The 22,697-nt window shown below is 35.8% G+C and overlaps 1 protein-coding gene and 1 long non-coding RNA gene across 6 annotated transcripts in view; one reads left to right on the plus strand and one right to left on the minus strand.

Moving 5' to 3' along the window:
* NCKAP5 (NCK associated protein 5) overlaps positions 1–22,697 on the plus strand; it is a 666,974-nt gene that overhangs the window by 641,599 nt on the left and 2,678 nt on the right. The window lies entirely within an intron of this gene.
* LOC148128003 (uncharacterized) overlaps positions 1–22,697 on the minus strand; it is a 59,427-nt gene that overhangs the window by 31,466 nt on the left and 5,264 nt on the right. Inside the window, exons 3-4 of one of the 2 annotated variants that reach the window (XR_015740799.1) lie at positions 8,464–8,867; positions 2,925–3,326 (exon numbers count right to left, since the gene is read on the minus strand). The exons of the other annotated variant lie outside the window; for it this stretch is intronic. This is a non-coding gene — a long non-coding RNA (uncharacterized LOC148128003). Of the gene's footprint in view, positions 1–2,924; positions 3,327–8,463; positions 8,868–22,697 lie in introns of those variants that run through there. 2 annotated transcript variants of the gene reach the window in all.

The raw sequence follows: 22,697 nt of genomic DNA on the forward strand, positions 1-22,697 counted from the left end.
GAAATAATCTAAAAGACTAATCCTCAAATGATAACTATTTCAGGGAAATTTCTTGGCTGAAATAGAATAACCTCTATACAACCAAGGAATTTAAAACACCAATTGGAAGAAGTCAGGCAACCGTGCTTTTTAGCTTCAGTAAAATTCTGTGTGAAAATGTGTGCCGATCGCAACATTTCATATTAAAACTGGAATCAATTGAATATATTATTAAATTATGCTGATAGATTTTTTTTCAGTGCCAGGTATGGAAGCAAACTTAGTGGCAGTACCTAATAAAGAATTAATTGCATCAATCATATAAACTTAATTATATTTTTCAGTACCCCACATAAACTTGAAGTATGATTATAGTTTCAACACACTCTCAGCCTCCGTAATTGACTTTCAGAATTGTTAAAGTAGCACAAGGTACAGGTACTCCTTGACTTATGACCACAACTGAACCCAGAATTTCTGTTGTTGAGTGAGACGTTAAGTGAGTTTGCCCCATTTTACGACCTTTCTTGATGCAGTTGTTAACTGAATCACTGCAGTTGATAAGTTTAGTCACCTGGTTGTTAAGTGAATCTGGCTTCCCCATTGACTTTGCTAGTAAGAAGGTCACAAAGGGAGATCACATGACCCCGGGACACTGCAGCTGTCATAAATATGAATCAGTTGCCAAGCATCTGAATTTTGATCACATGATCATGGGGATGCTGCCCAGGTTGTAACTGTGAAAAATGGTCATAGGACATTTTTCAATGCTGCTGTAAATTTGAATAGTCACTAAAAAAAATTTTGTAAGTCAAGGACAATAGAAAGCAGACCTAGGATGCGTTTTTCCAGATTACTAGAAGAGAAGGGAAATACAATATTCATCTCAAAATTTGGGGAATGGAATCTGAGAGGAAAGGCTGCTGGAATTATAGCACAAAGCAAACGAAGACACAGGCCTGGGTTTATGTATTCCACAAAACCAAGGTAGTAAAGATTTATTTCTGTCACTTGACTTGCAATTTAGGAACAGCATGGTTTAAATCAGTGCTTCGCAAACTTTATGTAGCTAGGGGGCATTTTTTTCAGGGCTTTCTTTTTTTGCATACAAAAATGCACAAAGCGATACATGCAAAAGTAAGTTTTTTTTGAAAGCTGTTCTGCCTCACTGATAGGTCAAAGTTTCTTTTCTCTCCACCCACCCCCTCTTAGCAGAGTGCTGGCGCAGTCAGAGATGCGGTGCTCTGCTTGGAGGAAAGACAAAATGAATATTTTATATTTTTTTAAAGATTCAGATCACACCTGAGTAAAGTGACCAAAATTGGATAAAGGTGCTTTTTATTTGAGTAATAAAATAACCATTACCCAATCACAAGTGGGGCCTTTAAATTGCCTTGAACTATTTTGCCTACATTGGGTACAAAGGACTAAGCAGTTTTGGGTAATGAAGGAAAAAAGCGTTGGGGAGGCCTGACCTACTGTACATATTTACATGGACCAATGCTGATCTTTGGACTGGATCTTTGGTTTTGAAAACACTGCATTTCTGCATTTAAAAGAGAAGAAGAAAAAATAGTTTAAAATACACAAGAAGTAGAATTTTATGGAAAAGGATTGAGCGTAGCTTTCTATATTCACTGGAGGGGAAGGGCGTGTCAATGTGGAATCTTTCTGAATAGACAATTGTACTTATATTTAAAGTTCAGTAACATACTTGAAAAAAAAAAACTGATTTACCAGCTCTGTTATAATCAGAGGACCAGAATAATGGTTTCTTATCAGCTCTAAGGCAAAAAGAAGCTGGAAGGATATCTTCCTTCGTCGAGTAATTTTTTTTTCCAGTTTTTTTTTTTTGAATTTGCGTATAATTGTAAGTGAAACAATTTTTCACACATCAAAAAGAAGAATGAAACATGCAGTATGTGTTATGACATTAAAAATTACATTAGCTAAATGTTCAAAGCCTTGGAAGCTTTCTTGGACAGAAATATAAAACCTTCACTGCCTTGTTTCTTCCTGCCAGTCATGAGTTTACCCTTCTTGGTTTTTCCTTTTCCTAATGTTGCAAAAAACACAGGAGGCATCTTGTTTTTCTGAAAAGAACTATTGTTTCCTTGCATTCACTGTTTTGTATTTCTTTTTCTACTAGATTAGGTCAGGCAAGTTACCTCCCATGACTAATATAAATTTGACCTGGTTGGCAAATATTAAGTTTACTTCGTTATACATGAGTCGGTCATCGAAGGGTATTTCTAGACCACAAGATTACATTTGTTCACTAATAAGCACTCCAGCTTATCCTTTTATCTTCCTATCGTTTTGTTGCTATAAATATAATACATAGCCCTTTTTAAGAGTGATATGTAAAATTAAATTAATAGGACAAAACCCTCATTAGAAACCATATATTTTGATGTAAGACCCATTTTTTAATTCTAAAAGTCATTTCACTCTCTCCCCAATACAGGTAAGTTTAGTTTGTTTGCACTTGGATCTCCCACATAGACTTCTTCTTATCACAGAATCATAGGATTGGGACCAGCCAATCCTCATGCTTTCCAGAATAAAGCAGTGTGCATCCTTTGCTTAAAATACATCCAGTATTGGCTACTGAATGATTCAGGAAGGAAACTTTTCCTTTGCTTAATATCTCTGATAAGCAAGAAGTTCCTCCTTATTTCAACTTTGAATCTTCCTTCTGTAAGGCTTTCATCCATTTTTCTGTAAACCTACCTAAGTCTGAAGTTCATGCAGACATATATTTAATTAGGGTAATTATCACAATGTAGATTAGAATATAGTTAACTCAGGGTTGTGTTGTTGGATATTTGGTTTTATTCGGAACCTGCCTGTCTTCTGGAAGATAAGCATTTTCAAATAGGTATTGTCTGAAATAAAAAATAATAATGTTCTAGGCAAGATATCCATCTTAATCAAAGAAGTTTTCCCCAACAGCGACAATTGTGCTTAACACATCTTTTTTGAATTTCATTCCAAGTATTCACATACAATAGTTATTTTGAAATAACATACAATTCATGTTTGTCATATTAATATCCAAGTATTTTATCTTGTTCTCAACCTTAAGACCTGTTTTATTCATCAGGTCTGTTTGATCTTGTGTCTTCATGTTGTTGTCAACATCGTTGTCTTTTGTTTGATGATCTTAAAATCTGCAAGTACACCAGATTCTTTTAATTTTCCATTAAACTTTCAGCTCCCTTTAAACAGTTCTCCAAGACAAGCACCAAGTCATCAAAAGCTCTTCATTTATAAGTTTCTTTTTTTATCCGTATCCCCTTGATCCTTTCATCTTGTCTTATATCTCTAATTCAATATTTCTAAAGCTGAAACAAACAAAAGAAGAGACAATGACAACCGTGTCTTGTTTCTTTTTGTATTTCATATGGTTTAGGTAAATCTTCATTAATTATTATTTGTTCCTTCAGTGAGGTGTAAATTGATTGTGCCAGATCAGTTCAAAACAGAACAAATAAGTCATCGTGACTGAGGAAGCCAATATGGTTTGTGGTCTTGGTCCTGGATGAGCCAGGTATGTTGGTGTATGGTATGGATCTAGCTTCTTCCAGCTGAGTCATGAGAGCAAACCAAGCCAAGAAAAGTGGGTGAGGAGGTGATGTGACTGTGATCCATAAAAACTTACATCTCCTTTCCAAATATACCTGTCAGAGAAATGATTTATGATGAATGTATGTATGTCAATATAAGGAGCAGGCATTAGGATTCTGCTGATATATCCACTATCTCTGACTGAGCCAAGTAAGCAGGACTCCAATAGCATGTTAGAGACCATAAGGTTTATGGTGCTGTGTGGCTGGTTTTCTGGAATAACTCGGGACAAATACCAGCCATAACAACTATCGTATACTTACATACACATGGGCAGCCACACAACATTTTCTGGCAACCCTTTAAAACAGCTGCAACTTTTCTCAGGATCATGTTTTATTTGGGTTTAGGAGTTGCTGATAATGGGGCCCTTTTTCCCCTTTTAATCCAAACTCCTGCAAAACCCAAAAGCTTTCTAATAACTCAAAATCATTTAAATAAAGCAGAAAGAACTTTGTCATGTCTTGCATTAGCTCTGTTTTAGGTAAAAGAATTGAGATAGGAATAAATGGTGGACTGTATTCTTAGTAGGACTTTGGTGCTCTCCAGATTCAAAGGGAAAGACGTTTCAGGGTATGGACTGTATCATTTCCTAGCAAAAGATCTGTTTAAATTAGGGAAGTGGTGATAGATGCGACATGCAAACCCATTTGAACCCTAAGAAACCTTTCCCTTTTTCCAATATAGACTGCTTTGTAATTCTTACTAGCCCTAAAATTATCAGTATTAGTAATTTTACAAAACAAACCATACACACTAGGAGTAGAATGTTTAGTATAATACAGGCAGTCCTCAATTGGTTACCATAATTGAGCTTGGAATTATGGCCATGAGTCGTGGCACCCATGTGACTAGAAGTAATTTTTTGGCCTTAAATGAATGGGTGTTTTTACACCAGAAACTGGCAAAAATAATTGTGAATCATGATCATATGAGTGTGGAATGTCAAGCTGAGATGCCTGACATGTGTCCATAGCGGGAGGGCAGGATGGCCAGAAGTGCTTTATGGGCCATAAAGCATCCATTCTCTGACCATCAAAACTTCAAACATTTGTAAAAACATTGGTTGTTAAGCAAGAATTACTTGTATGATGCGTTCATTAAAATGGTTGTAATTCAAACCACCACCATTGTTGTCAATTCCAATTGATGCCATTGGTTTTTTTTAATTATTATTTACCAGTATCTTCTGATAAAGGGCATTATTAAATGAGTATGTCTGACGGATTTCAAAGCTTTTCCACTTCCATCACTTGAGGGACTTGGCAAGGGTTCCAGGTCTTTTCCTCTACTATCCTCTGATCTTCCTGTTATCTACCCTGGTTTGCAGCTGTGAAGAGCGCTCCTCAAAGTATCTCTAGTCTTGCGTGATGATTTGCTATGGAAGGAAGCCATGAGAGGAGTAGAGAAAGCACTTAGCGCAGCCAGAGAAGGCGTGTCTTGCCATCTTGCCTAGCCTTTGTGAATCTGTATCTGGGTGGATAAGTCAGATGAGCTTGCATTTGTACAAACTATGTTTCTAGTGTGGGTACCTGGTGGGAAAGGATTGATTCGCCCACTTGAAAGCTGAGAAGCAATTACCACTGCTGATCTGCAGCAGTTGGTTCTGTTATTGGAGTTGTCTTTATACCAAGTTTTATTTTGCTTTCATTACTGCAAGCACATTATCCCTTTCCCATTGCTGTGACACAGCAGGGCAGAGGGAACATCATAAGAACACAGATGACAGGTGCCACAGTGAATGGGTAGTTTAGTGGTGGGTGAACTAGGCATCTCTTTGATTGCAATGTTTTGCAAAGAAGTGCCAGTTGCTTCTTTAAGATCTCTGGGATTGGCTTAACAAGGAAGAGTAAAGAGGAGAGAGGAGAGGTATAACCTAATGCCTGGTTCTCTATTCTTTGTGTGTGTGTGTGTGTGTGTGTGTGTGTGTAAATTTTATTTGAGTTTTCACAAAAAGAAAAGAAATACAGTTAAAACATCTTTTTTGAAAGCAGCATAATCCCGGGTACAGACACAAATTCAGGTTCATGCTCATTTTTATGTTCTATTCCATATCTTATTACAGTTTAACATTTTCTACATGGCTTCTCCCCTCTTTTAATTTCCTCAATTTTATTTTATTTATTTCATCTCAATTCAAATCATTATATTTATATTTTTTTCTGTCCTGTTTCAATTGTCTATTATCTTTTCTCATTAAACAAAATTTCTCCTGTAGTTACTGATCAGAGTATGACGCCTTTATATGTTTCCCCTAAAATTATAACACTCAATATAATACATAACTTCCATTCGGATTCTGCTTGGTACATTCTTAAACTACACACAGTATTCTTTACAAAAGAAAAGAAAAGATTATAAATGTATATAATTAAAACAACATTCCATTCCAGTTCAATTCTATCATTAATATTAATATTCATTACAGTCTTAACATTTTTCACATTACTTTTCAATTAAGTATCATACTTCTATGGGAACAATTATAAACTTTTCATAATCAATTTCCCCCCTCTTCACTTATATTTTATAAAACATTGACTGGTTAAAATGTTCCCATTCCTTCCTAATTCAATTTTCTCATTTATTTTATTTTATTTACTTTATTCACAAACATTTCACTAAGTTACAGTAACCATTCTATCCCTCATTCTAATCCTATGTTGTTTCCAATTTTCTAAAATTGGTTTGAAGGACTTCGGCAACAGACAGGAATCCGCGATTGTGCACAGTTTCTGCCTGGGCTCGCCGCTGGAGTGCCCTGAGCCAGCTGGCTTCAGGGCTAAGCCACCCCGTAAAGGTGGTGAAGAAGGGGGAGACTGCCAGCAGGGTCGAGGAGAGCCGCATCTCTCCTCCTCAGCTGGTCAAACTCCCTTTCCCGAAGGCAGAAGGAGTGGCGGTCAGAAATGGCCACCTCAAAGAAGAATTCAACCAGAAAAGAATGTGCAGGAGGAAGATAAGAAGTGAAAGTTTTGGCTGACTGGTGAAGTTGGAAAAGCAATAACTAAGATACCCTGAAATTTAAATTTTACAAGAAATAACACTGCTCCAAAAGAAGAGACGGAAGCAGCGAAAGTGAAAAGGGGAAGGTTTGACTTTTTTCTGCTTCTCTCTCCTTCCTTATATTGACAATTAAAAATAAGAAATTGGAAAAATCTGCTTTGGGATCAATAGGCAATTAAGCTAAAAATATTACTAAATGCCAAAGGGACAATAAAGATTTCTGGATATTAAAACTTTTTCTTCTATAAGCAGGAAGGGAGAGAAAAAGAATAAGGGTAGGATCTGGAAGAGGGAGGAGACTGCCTGGATTTTAAAAGAATCTAAAGTAAAATTTCAATAAGACTTCTAAAAGATACATTTTAACTGAAACTTGCAACTAAATAGTAACCCCAGGAAGAGAAAGTGGGGGGAAAAAAGAAAGAGCAAAAAGAAACAGCTTGTGTGTATTTGGATTACTTGGTGACTTTTGGATTTTTGGCTATTATATTTGAATGACTAAAATTAATCGGGTGGTTGTTTAAAAATTTATACAATGGCATTACTTTTGGATGAATTGAAAATGGAACTTAAAAAGTACAAAGAAGATGCACAAGAAGGGAAAGGTTCTTTTGGCTTCGTTTTTCAATTTCTAGAAATGGAGATTTGGAACTATGAGAAACAACAAGAAAAGACTGCAAAACAAGAAGACTGGGACAAAGAAGAAGCCATCTTTAATGAACAAGCAATTCTATGTGGGGAAGAAAAATGAAAGGTGGGAAAGAGGATGGAGAATTTAAGTTCTAAAAAAACAACCAAAAAAAAGAAAAATAATTCAAAAAATAAGTATAATATTGGAAAGCAACAGAAAAGGGGAATACAGAAGAGGAAAATAGAGGTAGAGAGACAAAGGGATAAAAAGGGGAGAAAGAAGAAGAGAGAGAAGGAGGAAAGGAAGAGAAGTTACAACGTTCCGGAGCAAGATATAAAGAAACAGGACCTATTTAGAGATAATGGGTGAAAATTTAACTGAAAGGGGGATTCTCTAAAGGTACATGAGATTGTGTTGTTATATTTGAAATGGTTCTCTATTCTTCTTGTATCAGGCACTATAGGGGAATTGCAACTTCCAAATCTTCCTTGTCTAGCACACTTCGGTTTTAATGTCCAAATCTTGTTTTGAACAGAAAAGCAAACAGATGCTATTTTTCTTAGGTAAGCTATGAAGTATGCCTACTTGTGAAGTATAATAAGCAGTATGTTTCTATTCTGAGGAAGAGAACTTACTTCTGAGTAGACATAGATTTTACAAGGAGACTTTAATGTCCTCTGGAGGGCAGCATAGTTTTTAAAAATAATAATAATGAGATGCTTATATTCTTTTTAACAGTGTTCTCCCATTTCTTCCTATGGAACAATATCCAATCACCAATGTTTCTCCCAAAGACAGTAGCTGGCTTTTTCTTCGAATGCTGAACTGAGATGGTGCTTCAAATAAATGTTTCCCAAATTTACAAGAAAATAACCCAGGGATATGATCTTTTTGCTCAGCATTCACCATTTGGGAGCCAGCTAGACTCTAAGATTGGTGGCTATATTAATGTTTTAAATAAATAAACAAATTTAATTATTGTTACACTTTCTCTGCAGGACTCATGCTAGGTAAACTCTTGAATTATTGGTGCATATTAAAATAGCTAACACTTGAAAGAAACTTAATTTTTTTATTCTTAAAATGGATTGCCAAGAATTCGTGGGACTGGACATCATATTCAATAAATTTTCCCCTTTACTTTAATTATCTGCTTCACATTTCTCTGCCTGCTAATTCACTGCTTGCCCATTTTGATATGTTATTGAAATCATAGCAGTTACCTCATGCTCTTTAAAATGGCCACCAATGCAATATAGATTCTTTTAAGTAGCTGTCAGGAGAACATGAAATTTCTAGAAGAGCACACAAGAATTACTTTGCTGATTCTCATTATAACTCAGTATAATTCCATTCCAATTCAGGCTGTTTGTCCCTAGGAAACTTTCCAAAAAGGACATAGTGGGAAATAGGCTTTCCCCCCACTTCTCTGTTGGCACTATAAGTATTGTTCAGAAGTATATTGCTTTCAAACATCTGTATGGATTGTTCATGGTCACAATATAACAATGGTGTGCTTGGTGTATTTTAATAAATAATCTAATATTCAGATGGCTGAATGGTGGTTCAGATGACTGTGTTTTATGGTTAATGATTTAAATGGATCCACAATTACAAATATTTGAAGCTGGAATTAAAAAAAAAACAGTTAAGAAAATCAAGAACTTTTTTTCACCCATAAAGGAGCAGTAGTACAATGTGGCAAGGATAAGATACAGGTGAAGAGGGAAATACACATTTAATCTCATCCACAAGTTGGGCCAGATCAGGCAATAAAATGCCATTTTGCACACATACTTTTAAAACTAATATTTAAGAGTACTTTATTGCTTCATCTTCTTTTGTGTTTCTGAGTATAACAATGGCTTCTGGATAGCTGAAAAAATCGTAGTATGCTATAAAGTTGATCCCTGGTTACAGATTGACTTCTCCTCTTAGAATCATAATTATTAATGTAATTTTATTGCTCATCTTAATAAATTGTTTGTTTGTTACTCAGACAGCATTTTATACAATTATTGCCTGATTATAAGGTTTTTCTAGGAAGAGAAGGAGGTTTCATTGCTGGGTTTTATATTCAATAGAATAACACATTCTTTTATTATTCAAACATAGCTCATTTCTTGCTGGTTTCAATAAGATTTTTAATAAATATGTAAATCTAAAAATTAATTTACTGCATATGTTTGGCAGCATGATGTTCGAGCTGACAAAAGTTTGATGGATTGTAAAATTATCCCCTTAAAAATCATCAGTCATATAAACAGAATGTATCAACCTCTGGTAATTTTACAGCTTTTTCTTCATCTTATCTTCTCTTAGGAACTCACTTAAAATTGATTATAACGCAATGTATTTTTGGGCCCATAATTCATTCATAGATTAATTAGATTTTAGGTTAATATCCTATCATCATTTGGGACAAGTGCCAAGAGATTTTTTTTCCAGTTGTTAGAGAACTGCAGAGGAAAAACCTTGATTACTGTTCCCACCTGGTTTCAACTACCATAACTGACCGCTAATCAGATTCAAACCACATAAAATGAAATAATCTTCAGGGCATTTGTTTTCTATTTTGCTGTTATATTATTAAGAGCCATTAATTTGGTTTAACTGGATAAGGTAGAACTAAAAAAACATTTTTTCTTATAATTATTCTGATTTTATCCTTTTGCCATTATGAAGACACCCACAAACTCATAGGGAATATGTTATTTTGAGTATTTTTAAATACATGGAAGGGTAACCATCTGTTTCAATTGTGGAAACAGTCTTCATGAATGTAGGAATGAATGCAGCTGCAAAGTCCTGATAAAATTAATTTTGGGAAGCAACACTCCATGCATATATTTTACCAACTACATCCTGAATAGACATGCAGAAGAAATAGCAAAATAGAACATTTATCTGAAAATTGTACATTTGTATAAAGCCTTGTCATCTTCCCAATTGTTTTGGCACTTAAATGGAAGTGTGGCTATCACAGCTTGCATATAATAGAGACTATCTAGTCAAATTTGTTACTGAGCAAGCAAAGAGGCCATATGAGCATTAAATTGGATAGAATGCAAGATCTTCAAATGCCCATGTCAGGGATCCTTAAATTGTGGCCTCTGTACTTGAATAATTTTAATTCATTATTGTTTTGGGAACATGTTTGTACATATGATTTATAGCAGCATTGGAATATTGGACTGGATAACAAAATTATCCTCAAATTCAAAGGAAATTACATAACAAAGCCCCAAAGTTTTGCTTTTTCTGGCCTTTCCTGATGGCTGAGTGAAGGAGCTCTCCATCCTCCCTAGAGTTGGCCAGGAATTATTCTAGCGTAATACTACTGACCACCTATATTATCAATATTATTTCAGTTATAACAATGCTGGTGTTTATCTTGATGTTGCCTACACAATGTAAGATCAAGAAAACAATTGGATAATTCTCCAACTTTGCCGGCCTCCCCCTTTTGCACTTATTGGTTGATGGGGAAAACATCTGCCAAACACAGATGTTGAGGCTCCTTCTTCAGACCAGTCAGTCATAACCCAAACTGAATGACGACTGTCTGTTTGTTTATTTTCTTTTAAAAAAGATTAAAGTCATGAAGGGAGCCAAGTCACAAGCTGTTCTTTTATATACAGTAGGACTCTCTTATTTTTCTTTCTTTATATAGACAACAGATGCTAGCGTCCAGATTCTTCTCAGCTCTGTTTGGGAGGCAATTGGAGTAGGGTGGGGGCTTAGTCCTATACTTTATGTGTTATTTCATCCTGCTACACTATTTTGTTGTTACGGTATTTTACTGTTATGCTAATTGAAACTCCAGCAAGTAGTTTTCTTTATGTCTCATGCACTGCTGTCTCCATCTCTTGAGGGAAACAACAGCAGAATGGCAACAGATAAGGTTGACTGGAGGGGAGAGGACATGCCCTTATTAGGCTGGAACAGCCAGTAAGTGCCTCTCTGATCTTGCTTGCTACTGTTCACCTGATTTTCCCTCTGACATATTGAGTAGCAAAGCATAACAGATTTTGCACACTTTGAGGCTGCCCTTGATGGTATTGGAATAAGGAGGAAAGTTAAGCTTTGTTTCCCTCATGGGCAAGGTCAATGTCATGAAGATGCAGCATGAAGATGATTAAACATAAGTCAAAAAAGGTCTTCGGTAGCATTTCCTCCATAAAAACTCATTCCACCTCCCCCACTACTCCTGAAAAAAACCTAATACAGGATACTCCAAAGATGGAGTCTTATATAAACATTCTCTCTTCTTGGAAAGCATCCTTCTTTCAGGCATTCTTATATGCTTTATGCAGACTAACATATAGAATATGGAGAAGGGGGAAGGAAGGAAATATTAGGTTTTATTTCTGTTCCTGCTCTCATCTCAATGCTTTCAGAGATCTTCCTTTGCAGACATCCAGTTGTGAATGTGGGTATTCGTACTTTATCAGGTACCAGAAGGAGCAATTAATTAGAAAGAAGGCAGAAAATTTGGTGAATTCCTCTATTTTGGACCAATCATGACCTGTTTTGGTGGCATCCTCACTCTGGTGTGGAAAAAATGGAAGAGCTCAGAATGATAATAGCATTGCTGACAGATTATCCCCACAGTATATATTTTAAAATTTGTTATAAAGAGGTCATATTCATGTTGTGATTGTGGAAAGATATACAATTGTATGAAAAAAGCAGTCAAATGTCTATGTAGTAGGTTGCTATTGACTAATTATAGTAGTTTTAAAGCTTAAAGCCTTATAAAAAGGTCCAAGTAGTATCTGTAGATAGACCCACAGTTTCGAAATTGACTAATAGGGGAAAATAATACTTTGGGCAAGTATAATTTTTTAAAAAAATAACCCTTCAGAAATGTATTTCTAAGCTGAAGAGAGGTTTGATTTTTCACGGGTAGAAGTCTTGCAGCCAAATATGAAGGAAGCTAGCATTGTAATTCAGTATCTGGAGACTCATAAGGCACTTCCTCATAGATACTCATGCATGAACATGTGCATAAACACATATTTCCACAAGTGTCTTTAACATTGTCACAGAATTCTGCATAGTCAGTCTCCAGACAATAACTCTTGCAACTGATAATGTACGCTAAAATTGGCATCCAGTAAGTCCTTCCAGCCCACACCCACACCCCACCATCAGAAATGATGAGGCTTCTTAGATGAGAAGTGAAATATTTTCTTCTTCCTCCTCAACAAAAAAATCAGTCCAGTTGCCTTTTAAAGAAGAAAAAAAACCACCTTTTAGTCAACCATGATCTGGATGACTGGGAATCTCCACAGGCATCTAACAAGTATGTTATTCTCGTAGCACTACAGTTGTTTTCACAGTGAATCAACCGTTCGCCCAAAAAGTAAATGCTCAATTTAAGGATAGTGAAATGATAGCATATTCTGTAATGGAATCCCAGCTTTCACTTTGGTAGTTTTAATTTAAAAAAATAATAATTTATATGCTGCATACCTTGTTAGCCAAAGCAAGTTGATAAAACTAGAGAAAAGGTAACAAACTGGCATTAAGCGTTGACTTAAGCTGGGTGGGCAGAGCCCCAACAGGCAGACTGAAGCAAGACTGGTGCCATGGGAGATCATCTCATTTTCTCTTGCACTACAGCTGTACTAGAAAGCTGCACACTGTATTACTGAATTGTTACAAATGCTGCCCATAGTAGGTGCACAATAGCTAAAAACATTATTAAAGACTCCCATGAAATTTGTACATAGATGAATTCAGACGTTTCATATAGTTGGCATGCACCAGCACATCTCAATAACATTTTTCCTTAAATTTATTGTTCCCATGCAGCATGCTTATTAAGTCTGCATATAAATCTTGTGTTTACCTCTCCACTATATTTATAGATGCATACTGTCTTATGATTACAGATTGTTTTTCATGGGTGGGCCTGTGTGTTCCTCAATCTCAGGTCTCTAACAAAGGTCAGGGTGTTTGAGAGTTCTGTAGAGTATCTTAGTTTGTTCCTAGCAGTGCACTCTTCTGGGCAGAGAGCTCTGATGTCTTTCCTGGGATCTGTTGGAGCCACTCTCCCAACTTAGGAGTCACAGGCCCAAGTGCCCCTAGCACCACTCTGTGACCCCTTTGGCCTTTACTTTGGCCTTTCCAGTTCTTTCTTCAGGCCCTTCTCCATATTCTCACATTCCTTCTTTCTGATGTTGCTGTCGCTTGAAACTGCTATATCTATCACTACTGTTGCTTCTGGTCCTTGTCTACTCTCACAATGTCTCAAATGGTTGATTGGTCGATACCTTTCTGTCTGTCTCGATCTGAAAGTCTATAGGAGCGTAGCTTTCTTAATTCTCCACAATCTTTCGTGGGATCTCCTGTCTAGACCTAGGAGAGTCTAGCTCCTATTCTGTATACAATGCCAGCTATTTGGTTGTGTCATTCAGTGTATAATATTCCTGCCAACTGTGTGTTGGATTGTCTCTGAGGCATCTCTGCAGAACCTGCACTTTGAGTCATGTCTAGTGTGGTAGACCCCTACTTCTATGGATCTGGGGTTTAGTACTTATTCTTGTGCTATTATGATCAGTACTTCAATACTATCTTTTAGTCCAGTTTTTCCCCACCCACTGGTAGAATTACTCAATATCTGCCATCTCAGCTATCTATTGATGGCACATCCCATGCAAGGTCTTGTACCCACGGCACTTCTTCTGATTGATCTTCCTTCCACATCTGCTGCTGTTTAGGCATTCTTAGGCATTGTTGATATATTCCTGATGTATCTGTTTCTCGGGCAATGTAAAATTGATTTTAGATAATAAAATCAGGTAAATGGTAATAAAACACAGAGTAAATATTTTTTATTAAGTTTTGCCCCAATGGGCATTCCATTTCTGTACTATATTCAGGTTTCATCCATGACAGTGGCTTTGAAGTTCACCACAACCTGACTGCCCCCTTTTCCCCGAGTGCATAGTCTCTGGATGTTGGACATGGGGTAGAGTTTCCAGGTCTTTGGCAGCTTCCATGACCAGCTCTTCATACCAACAAGGCATCTGATGGCTGGCAGAGTATATATATATACATTGATGGAATGGATCTTGTGCTTCCCACTGAACTGGCCCTTCCAGACCTGACTGGTTCTTTGGTGGTATTTGGATGTTGCTTTCTATCTCATAGTTCCCATGTGATTGTGAGATACCAAAGTACTTATAACTGCTCTGTATGTCCAGTGTGTCCCATTAGTATATATATTTTGACATAACACACAATACCACAGGAACAATATGAAAACAAGTTGAAAAATCCTAATAAATTAAGCACAGAGCACTGTTTGGGAGGAATGCTGTTGACAGAATTCATTATCTGAATGAATGGTAGCATCCCAGTAGTATCAGATTTGTAATATACTGAACGTAGTACAGAAGCAGAATGCCCATTAGGGCAACACTTGATAAAAATATTTACCCTGTATTTTATTACCATTTTACCTGTATTATCTTAAATTGATTTTACATTGCCTGAGAAACAGATAGAACGAAAGAGGATGTAAATGCATGCTAGAAATATTCCTTGAATGTTATTCCAAAAAAAAAAAAAATGCTGATTTAGAGATGGATATTGTAGAATTTATTTGAAATCTTAGATACTATACAAAAGCAAGAACAATAAAATTTCAAACTAGCTTTAACATTTTTGGCAGCTTATATACTATACGATATTTAAAAGCCAATACTAACTTAGGTAGATAAAGATTTTAATAGAGGCTCAAATTTTAAACATACTTTATTTATTTGATTTTAATGCTTAAATATCCTTTTGTTAATTATTCGGTGTGGTTTAAAGAAATTAAAAAACTGGGGTGAGTTCAGACTTCTACTGGATCCATCAGGGAAAAAGGGAAGAGTTCAATCATTTCTTGCCAATTTCTGCAAATGAGGACACTAGCTATGTTAGGCCAAAACAGAATTAGGGAACTGGCAAACTCTCATATAAATTACAGTGCATTCTCTTGAATGGCATGAGAGATAATGCAGGGGAAGAAAGGAACTGGAAAACTCAATTCCTCTCCCTTTTCTATCAGAGTGCATCCACTGCAATCCTGTGACTTGAGCCCTCCCACTCAATTTTTTTTTACTGTCGCTCTAGTTAAACTCATAAGCGAATCTAAACGCATCAGTATTCATTCATTCGAATAAAACCATTCCAAGAAACCAGGAGCTAATAAGAGAAGAACAAAATGTTGCATTACTATATTGTAAACTATCACATTATTCAGAGGTGTAAACAGAAGGACACTGGAACACTTTCTCTTTCCCTGTCCCTCCTTCACATCCTTCTACTCACTGATCCCATTTGTGCCTCTCTAAACAATGGAAGCCATGTCATGCAGAGCTTGAGCGTAAACACCAAAATATCCATTAAAGACTGAGCAACACAGCCTCCACTATTCCAGAGAACAGTAACTGAGGAATATTTCAGAAAATCTGAGGTTCAGAAGAGGGAGCAGAAAGATGGGTTGCAGAAACTGCCATACTAAGTTATTGCACTCCACAACCTGACTGCCCGCTTCAGAAACTTTAACGCATTGATGATGCAATTCTGGGCAGTTTTACTCAGTTAAAAGCTTGGGTCCCAGATAAGAGTGGATGGGATTAATAAATAGAATGGAATATGACACTGCATGTTTATTCAAAACTACCTTCTACTGTATGAAGTGGGATAACATCTTATTCTGTAGGCGAGTCCTAAATCTTATTTGGGTAAAATCAGAAGCATTAACCACAAGCTTTGCTGTTTCTATTGAATTTAGAGGCTACATTCAGTTTTTATTTCTGGTCAAATACAAAAGATTATATTTCCTACATATTTCCTGCTATCTAGTATTTTGTATTTGCTACAGAGTGTTTTATTTTATCATTACCTTCATCATTATCATCACCATTTAAGATAATTATGGTCATGTTATTGTTTGCCAGTTAGAGTAACTTAGTTTCTTCCCAAAGTATAGTAATCCTCTAACCTTATTTTTACATATTTTTACTTTTCATCTTCCAGTATTCTGCTCTGTATCCCAAATCTGTTCTGGAGAAACCTCACAAAGTTTCACAATAGATAGCAGGGTGCCCAGGGCAAAAGTCCACTTTATGAATGGATTCCAGTTCTACTGGGAGATAGAACTGGATTGCAGTTCTTTGTTTTTAAACAAGAAAGGTTCATTGCTTCAGCACCTTTCTTTCATGTTATTGAAACAATCAAAATTCAGGTGATTGTATTTTTCAATTCACAGCTTCGTTCATCAATAAGTATTTTGTTTAGGCTTAACAGATAGGATCCATTCAGAGCAGATACTAATGAATCATTTTCTCCCATGCAATTCATTATTCCCTATTTCACCCCACACCCCACCCCAACAAAAAATGTCCTTGAAGTGTGTTAGGGAGATTGTTGTTGTTTTTTCTGCAACCAGAATATCAAGTAACAAAGGTTTTTTTTTTCTTTGTAGAGTTTTGTTAAATGGTAGTGCCTTAGATGAACATAATAAAAGATACTTCTAAATATAAATAGTTTTCTTTTAAAAAATAATGATCAAATCAATTTCACAAACCCTTCACATTTTTTTCTTAAGGCAGAAAAGACAGGCCCTCTCATTATTTATCTTAAGAGTGTGACAGAGTTCTGTGGAGAAGAATGCTGTTTACTTCGGGAAAAATAATCATGGGATTTTGCTCAAGCAACAAAAGAAAAAGAAATGATTCATTATTTCAAAAATTATCCTATGTTCAAAAAACAGAAAGTTTCCCAGAATATATAAGGAAAATAAAGGCCTCCCTTATTTTTTAATTTTACATTTTAAAGGGAGAAAAAAATCAAACACAGTTTATACCTAAGCTGTAATATTCAGTTTGATGTTTCCATGAGGTGATTTTACAATTCTTATTGTGAGGCTTTCCTCATTTCACCATGTCTTTACTTCATTTAGCTAAATGAGATATTGAGACTGTGTCATTAAAAAAAGAACCTAACTGAGAAGTGATGCCAAATTTTGGACAACTATGGGATTCAGGGATGACACTGGTGTGTGATGATGCATAGAAGTGTGGATAGCAGGTCTTCTGCTGGAAGACATAATACATAATTATACTTTCTCATAGTTACTAGCATGTAGTATAGGCAACTTAGAAGTAACTGACAGGCAAAAGATAATGGAGGAGAAAATAAACTAAGCTATATAGAAATCAAAACATTTTCAGTGGTCTCCCACCTCTGCAAAATAAATAATATTAGCCTGCTGTATGCATTATCAGGTATCTAGTTTATGGAATTGACAAGTAACCCAGTTTTACTTTTTGTTCAAATACATTATTGAGCAAAAATGAGCAGGAAATCTACCTTGATTGTGCACAGTAGTAGCAAACAAAGGTGTCAATAATGAAAAGGGAGTGGCTCTGTAATGCTCATTATCCATAGTTTTCTCCTCTCCCTTTTAATAAGTAACCATTTTCAAATGAAAGAGGAAAAAATATGAGAGTCTGACAGGAAGGGTTAAAGAAGTTCTCTTTTGTCTTATCTGTGGATGAGGCAAATGGTCAGAAAGTTCCACCCATTCTACAGCATTTTATGAGCAGACCTATGTAAGATTGTGCAATACAGGGACATCATTAGATGATGAATTAGATGAAGATAACTGTTGGGGTTGAGCAGGAGATTGTCCAAAACAGCCTGATAGGCTGGATTAATTCCATTTTCAACATTTAGAAAACTGGATTCTAACTGGAAACCTAAACCACTACTTTTCCACATACCTGCTATCCAGTTTTCCAAAAGGACTAGGTGCAATTTATCATCAACTACGTTTAAAAAAATAAAGATATCTGACTTGTATTGTTTAATTAACTTCTAGTATTTAGAAATTTTCTGTTAATCACAAAATATTTTTGGGAAAATGAAAAACTTGAAAATGTTAACCTTCCCTCTAAGCTGTTATGAAATGTATTCAACATTAATTGCTTACTTCCACCAATAATTTCTGAAACATCTAACAGTGATAAATTATTAAATTTCCATGATAAATAGTATGGATTATGAGTTCACATTGATTAAACAAATTGAGGCATCCTGAAGATTTAACATGTGAACATGTGAATAATTGGAAATTATTCCCCCATGTTTTTTATTTCATATTTTTAATTAGAAACAAGCTTGGTTAGTTCTTCTGATCAGGGATTAGTCGTGAAATGAAAAACCTTGGGTTATACAGTTACCCTGTACAATTGACTATGTTGAATGTGTTCAATTCTCATACTAAAGTAACCATTTGTGTACTTTGCATTTTTCTTTTTATGTGTTGAATCATTTTGAAGGCATATTTTGTGAAGAAGAGAAAGCTTTTTATTTTTTTATTTATTTAGGCTAATCTGAACCCAACTGCTCTTTGCATATGACTCAAAGGAAGATGTTACTTCTTATGATCATTTCAAATTGGTGCTTATTCTAAAGTGAATAACAATATCTATACAGCATTATATTACTTCATTACATAATAAACATGAATTATGTTCATGCTGCACTTTTTAATATTATGTAAAAAGTACAATGAATCCTTTCAAAAATAATCCTTATATGCTGTATACATTATATGCAGTCTTAATTGCTGTACACATTGTATAGTAACATAAGGGTATCTTGTTAAAGTACTTCAGCATTCACTTTCCGTTGTGGTTCCATGAACTTTTTACTAGTCTCATGCAAATGGATATTCCTTGCAGACAGTATTTTTTCCTCATGGTTCTTCATGAGAAAGCCCACCCACCAACTTATCACAATTCCCTTCCAAATCAGAGAGTAAGCAACAGCAGTTCCATAAATTTAAATTTCCATGTAGAGAACCTGATCAGAGTTAAAGAAATGGAATAAAAGAGTTTTATATGTATAATTTCCTCTTGTGGCCAAGGATAAATAATTGTGGCCATGTGTGTGTGTGTGTGTGTGTGTATTTGTTTTAATAAAAGAATCGTAGCTGACTTTTTAGAGTAGCAATTTTTAAGAAGCATTAAAACCGAAAACATTTTATAGTAAGACCGTACAATAACTTTATAAAAGAACATATTTATGAATGTTTAACGATTATGAGCCTGAGCTGAGTCTTGTGATATCTCTATTCTCCAAATTCTTTCCAAGATAATTTTCAAATATATATTAGACAACCAATGCCCCATCCCTATTGGGGATGGCATATAGGGGATCGTAGGTTAGAGAGATTACCTGAGGGAGCTTGAAAGGTTCCAGTTCAGGGAAGGTGATGGGTGGTGTGGGTTGGAGAGGGCACGTGTGAGAGGGGAAGGATTCACAGGAGTTCATTTCTTTTCCTTCCTTCTTTCCTGCCTCCCTCCCTCCCCTTTCCAGCAGGTAGGTAAGTGGTTGCTGTTGGGTGGGGGAGGGAAGGAGGAATTTCAAGTCTAGCTGGGAAACTGTCATGGACCTTGAAAATGAAGATCGCACGACCACAGCATCAGTGCCACAGCCAGTAGCCCGAAGCAACCCAATTTTTATTCTCTCAGAAGTTGAGGTACCTTGATTTACAAAATTGCTGCCCTACAATGGCTTCATTTCACCCAGTTAAAGGTCATGACAATAGGAGTTTTAGTAAAATATAGATAATTAAGAATGCGGTATTTCAGGTATTGTTTGCAGGAAAAGGCTTCTGTTCATCTATTGTGGGGAACCCATCTTTGTTTTCTCCAATCAGTCATTAGGAACAGAGTATGCCCTTTTGTGTATTTTAATATAGTTTCACACACAACTGTGGGCGAATGAAAATGGATGCAAAGTAAAAAAAAAAAAAGCATTTACTAACATTTACTGAAGCATTCGTGCCTCTTTTGCTTATTTCCTCATTTAAATATATACTGCATAGCATATTAATGCTTTTTATTCTTTTTAGCTCAAAGGAATTTTGGAAAGAAACTATGCAGGGTGACATGTTATTTAGAAATCATTAAGCATGTAAATTATAAAAACAACATCATATGAGTAGACCATACTTTGAGCATCCTATTTGTTAGCTTTATATCTAGCCTTTTTTTAAGGAGCTTAAGATGAAGTTTACAGTATTTTCTCTTATAAATTTTCCCTTAACAAACATATGGGATAAGTTACAGTCATACAATCAGAAGCAAGAGTCCTTGGATAAAAGTGGACTTGAAAGTGGGCTGCCCACCTTCAGATTACAAATCTTAATTATTATTTTGTCATCACCTCTGGAGGTGAGTTGGATATAGGCGCAGGAGGGCAAAAGTGGAAATAACCTCATCTACCACTGGTGTCCATCACTTTCTGGTGATAGTCATCTAGTCATTTCTCATTTGGAGAAATACGTGTACATATTGAGGAAATGGATGAAAAAAAAAGCGTATAAAATTACTAATATTGAAGCATAGGGGCACTGTTGCATTCTTTGTTCTTCCCTTTCCTCTACAGTGGTTGCTTGAGCATTTGGAAAATAAGCTAAATATCGGAAGTTAGTCAAAGTCCATGAGGCAAGATCCAGATAATAATGATTTTCAGTCACTTCAGTAGGCCAGATTTGATCTGAACCAACGACCTAAAGGCTAAAGGCTACATATACTATTACTATTACTTCTGAGCAATCAATTCCCAGGATACACTGTGTATCTGATATCCTGCAAGGTGGCCCTTATCAGCAAGAGGAGGCACTGATTCACACTAAAAGTGCATTAGTAAAATAATGATTTAAACATGAGAACCTCTGAGCCAAACTCTATTTCTGGAAAGCTGAGATTAGTAATAGGGTGAGATGAAGTCTCATGAAGTTGATCTGAATGTTTAATATATCACATTAATTATGCCTGTTCTATTGAATGTTGCTTTATTCTTTTTTTATACCATTGCAAAAGCTGTTCCAAGTGTTACCAGATTTGTAGTGAAGGTAATCCCAAACCTGCATCTAGATTTTTTACGAAAACTGAAATACTTATATTAATATCAAACTTAGATGAGGTGTTTGAAGTATTTCCTGAAATAGTTAACAAAATTATTTCAAGTAAACATCTCATTTCTGTATCTGCCAAAATGTGGGTTCAATTATGAAAACTGCATTACTGATTTTACATTGACTGTACTTCATTTAACATTATATGAAAATGTCACCCATAATATAAGGCATAAGAAAATGTGTGTGTGTGTGTGTGTGTGTGTGTGTGTGTGTGTGTGTGTGTGTGTGTGTTTTCTTAAGTTTTGATGACGTGGGGAAATGATGTGGGAAGATACCCGAACAAAGCTGAATGCCATATACACATACACATGCGAAATACCATTCACTCATCACAAAATCTCCAGAACCATAAAGCCTACAAACTTGAAGTTTGGCATGTATGTTCCTCTTGGTTTCTAGATGCTCACTAAGAAAGGATTTTTAGATGCTCACTAAGAAAGGATTTTTTGAAATGACCATTAAAGCATTAGTATTTCATATATTATTATTAACAGGCTCTGATGCTAAGGAGTTCTACTCCCCCTCCCCCACCTGAAAAGAAATCTGTTCCAAATGCAAAACACAAGCAGAGGAGAATTTTCAGTTTTAGTTTCACAGCAGCAACCAGCTTTAGTACAGTTGAGCTAAGCCACATCCAGGCTCCTTGCTGTCTCCTTCTTGCTCACACAGCAAACACTATTTCACTTTCCAAACAGCCCTCAACTCTCTCATACACTGACAGCCAGATGACTACCGATGGATGCTGGTAGGCAGAGGCAAATTTTTGCCCTTATTTTCCTCCCAAAAAAGTAAGCCCAACCACATAGTTTCGTAACAAAGCACGTGTATCGAGCTAGTACATTATATCTTTGTTTGTAGAGTCAAGCAAAAGACTGAATCTTTTTTCTTAAGCTTGCTGCTCTATTGCAGTATATTTTCTTCTTTGATATACTCTGTATAATATTATCTATATTCTCAGGTGATCCTAAATCAGCCATTTCATTCGCGAACCAAATATAAAGTAACAGTGTTTGTTCTTGGACTGTCAGTAGCTTATTGATCTATTCATTTCTTCCTGGCACTAATACTGAAAGGACAAATGAATGTAGTTGCCTTTATTATATGAATAGCACATCCCATTTAACAATGGATACAGAAAATGTGTATATCTCTAAGTTCCCTAATATATTAAGGTTTATCATATATGATAACGTAAGATTAAAAAGAGCAAACTATATGAGAAAATTGGGGGGGTTGCATTATTACTAAACCTTTTTCTAAAATAACTGATAAAAACTCTTCTAGCAAAGAGGTGAAATTGGAATTGTACAGTCCTGCTGTGTTTTTAATATAATGTGCAGATTCATTGCCTCGTGCTTATTTTATGTACCTTTTGCAACTCTTCACAGAGTTGATGTAGCTAATATCTGATTGATTCTGGTCTGAGGGTATTGGATCAGTTCAGTTTAATTTCCGTTCTTC

Source organism: Pseudonaja textilis, chromosome 1 (genome assembly GCF_049901715.1).
Source record: "Pseudonaja textilis isolate UNSWEBS1 chromosome 1, rPseTex1.2, whole genome shotgun sequence".
In the NCBI taxonomy this organism is placed as follows: Eukaryota; Metazoa; Chordata; class Lepidosauria; order Squamata; family Elapidae; genus Pseudonaja; species Pseudonaja textilis.